This window comes from Rhagoletis pomonella, unplaced genomic scaffold (assembly GCF_013731165.1).
Source record: "Rhagoletis pomonella isolate Grant_MI unplaced genomic scaffold, Rhpom_1.0 Rhpom_scaffold_00003, whole genome shotgun sequence".
NCBI lineage: Eukaryota > Metazoa > Arthropoda > Insecta > Diptera > Tephritidae > Rhagoletis > Rhagoletis pomonella.
The window spans coordinates 91848851-91852457 of NW_023458557.1; positions in this window are offsets into that span (position 1 = coordinate 91848851).

Here is a 3607-nt window from a genome sequence, read left to right on the forward strand (position 1 = left end):
GGGGAATGAACCGCCATTGACAAAAATGCAACCCCCGACCACCTAGGTCCCCCATGGTTCCCTAGGGACCCCTTAGAAAAATTGCCAAAAATCATCATTTTCATTTCGCCCACCGCACCTTTAACGAACGGCCATAATGGAAAGTTTTCCCGCCGGTTTTTCAATGTATGGTTAGCATAAATCGGAGGTAGAAGTTCCGGTTAAGTACAACGGCTGCTTTATCGATCTCATGTTACATGCATGATTTCGAAATTGTCGAGAGTGTAGCGGTAATGATAACCAGACATTGAGCAACCGGCCCTTAGGGTTGCTCAAAGCCTGGTTGACACTTACAGGTCTAATCTGCACTGGTACAGCATGTAAACAACCGCGCGCCTGCTGCGTCGGGCTCTCGCGATCCCGTTTCCGCTACACCATCTGGTCTTTGCAATGCTGCTTGTGCTGGCGATTTTTCTTCATCTCCTATTCCTACTACTACTGCGAGTGCGGCTGCGACTGCTGCAAACACCCGGCTGGAAAACTGACCCTAGACCTTATCTTTATTAGTAATGATTTGAATTTCACACTTAATGAGTGCCTTGACCCATTATCGACTCTCGGTCTACATCATGTTCCGCTTATTATTCATTTCGAGTTTTATGAGTTTAGAACTGTTTTATCGGACAGTAATCCTACTAGCTTTTGCTATAGAAAATGCAACTTTGATTCGTTATTTGCGGGGGTTGGTGTTTTGGATTGTTTCGATACTTTTAAGCAAGAAATTAATGTAATCTGTGTGGATAAAATACCAATAGTGCGTAAAAAAAGCTATAAGGTTCCCTGGTATACCAAAGATCTTAAAAAATTGAAGAATTTGAAAAACAAATTTTTTAAGAAATTTAAACTTTCAAATGCCCTATCTCACAAGGATAAATACTTGTGATACTCCAGAGAGTTTAAGTCGATGAGTAAGGTTCTTAAGCGGAATTATGTTCTTAAATTTGAATCGGAAATAAAATTGAATCCAAAGGCTTTTTGGAGGTATGTCCAGTCCAAGAAATCGTGTTCCAGTATTCCCAGTGATGTGTTTTATCATAAAATGCAGGCTTCTACTCCCTCTGAAGCTGCCAATCTTTTCGCGGATTTCTTTCGCTCCAACTTTGTGAAGGATTCGGATCCTTGTGTCGGTTATCCTCAGAGTGCCCATTCTCCTAAATCACAACTGTAATAAGGTAATTTGGGACCCCTCTAGTGAGAGGTCCAGGGCGTGTGTAGTGTTGAAGAAAGATATTGACTATTTCTGCATTACAGAGTTTTTAACACAGGATTTGGTAGCAGTTCAGACGACGCTGTCAATACACGGCAGAAGCACGGAGGTCGTCTTTGCTGCAGCCTATTTCGCGGGGGACAACGTCACCGTTCCACCCCTGGAGGTACAGCAGCTGGTAGAATTCTGTCGGAGGAAAAGGATTCCGATCATCCTAGGCTGCGATGCAAACGCCCACAATGTGGAGTGGGGCAGCACGGACACGAACCGTAGGGGTGAGTGCCTTCTAGAATACATTATTAGTGAAGACCTTTGCATACACAATGTCGGTCATAGTCCAACATTTGTTACTAGGGTTAGAGAGGAAGTACTTGACGTCACTCTCAGTAACGGATTGGCCAGCCCTTTGATCAGCCAGTGGCGGGTCTCACCAGAGCCCTCCCTGTCTGATCACAGGATTATCCGATTTGTACTGGGAGCGGAGGTCATGACAGCTTGTATAAAGAGGAACCCCAGGAAAACCGACTGGGCCAAGTACAATGAGCTACTCAGGGCTAACCTGCCTAGCTTGAGGGTAAAATACGGAAAGGTCGACTGTATAGAGGTGGAAAACAAAATAAATGAGCTGAATGGCTCCATACTGGATGCCTTTAACTCTAGCTGTCCCGTGTCTAAGCCAAAGGGGAGGTCTCAGCCTACTTGGTGGTCACGGGAGCTCTCAGTACTCAGGAAGGAGGTGCGCAGACTCTTCAATCGAGCCAAGCGCACGGGGAACTGGGACGAGTATTCAGCCACCTTAACAACATACAGTAAGGCGATTAGAAAAGCCAAGCGTAGCAGCTTCAGGTCCTTCTGTGAGACCATCTCATATACCCCTGCGGCTGCTAGATTGCACAAAGCCTTGGCGAAGGACAGTACAGGAACCAGGCTAGCCATTAGGCTACCAGGCGGCACTTATTCTGGTAACGAAAAGGAAAGAGCACTCGACCTGCTATCTGCCCACTTCCCTGATGCCATTCCACCAACCCGAGATGCGGTATTCCACGCAGTCAGGCCATCCCCATCAGACTGGAAGCTGGCTAAATGCCTAATAACCCGGCGATCAGTACGATGGGCGTTGGATTCTTTTGAAAAGTACAAAGCCCCCGGGGTGGATGGCATCAGTCCAGTGCTGTTGAAGCAGGGTGAGGAGCTCCTACTTCCACACCTTGTCGACATAATGAGGGACAGTCTAGCGCTGGCCCACATTCCCGAGGTGTGGCAAAGGGCGCGGGTTATCTTTATCCTGAAAATAGGTAAGAGGGATTATTCCCTAACTAAGTCATTCAGACCAATAAGTCTCACCTCCTTTATGCTAAAGGCAATGGAGAAGGTTATCGACAATAAAATTAGGTCTAACACTCTGAAAGAGGCACCTCTGCATCCAGACCAGCATGCGTACAGAGTGGGCAGATCCACGGACACTGCTCTGTATGCGCTGACCACAGAATACAGAGTGCCCATGATTGTACGACCAACAGTAACTTATGGAGCGGTGGCTTGGGTATCCAGGACTACTCTAGCAACGGCAAAACAGTCTCTTGCCAAGATTCAACGTCTGGCCTGTGTTTGCATCACGGAAGCTATGCGCACATGTCCGACGGCAGCGCTGGAAGTAGTCCTTTAACTGGAGCCACTGCAAATTACGATTGAACAGGTGGCAAAACGTACGCTCTTAAACTTTGCGAGAGAGGGTTTTGGAAAAGGTAAAGTGCTATCATCCAGGAACAGGGAAAAGCTAGGCTCCCAGCTGCCATTAGTGCTGTTTCCTAGGGATGATATGCACAGAGTAGTGGTCTTTGAAAGAAACTTCAAAGTCGATCTATACAGAAGGGCGACTTGGAGCACGCCTATCTTGGAGGGACAGGTCCAGGCGAGCACTTTACAGTGGTACACGGACGGCTCCAAAACCCCTGAGGGTATTGGAGCAGGAGTATATGGCCCTAGGCTGAACTCTCAGTCCCTTTGGGGACTTTCCCCAGCATCTTCCAAGCGAAAGTCAATGCAATCAGTCTTTGCACAGAGATTAACCTTCGCAGGAATTATCGAAGGGAGAGGATACTTGTACTAAGCGATAGTCAGGCGGCACTCATAGCTCTCTCATCCTTCGAGGTCAAATCCTCTTTAGTCTTGGAGTGCATCGAGAAGCTTAATGCCCTTGCTGTGCACAACACCGTCCGGCTAATATGGGTACCAGGTCATATGGGTGACACAACGCCCCGAACAAACTATATAGAAATGTTTACAGTAGAGTAAAACCTGTGCAAAATTTTATATGCTTCACTGTTATTTATTTTTAGTATTACACTAACATCAAAAGAT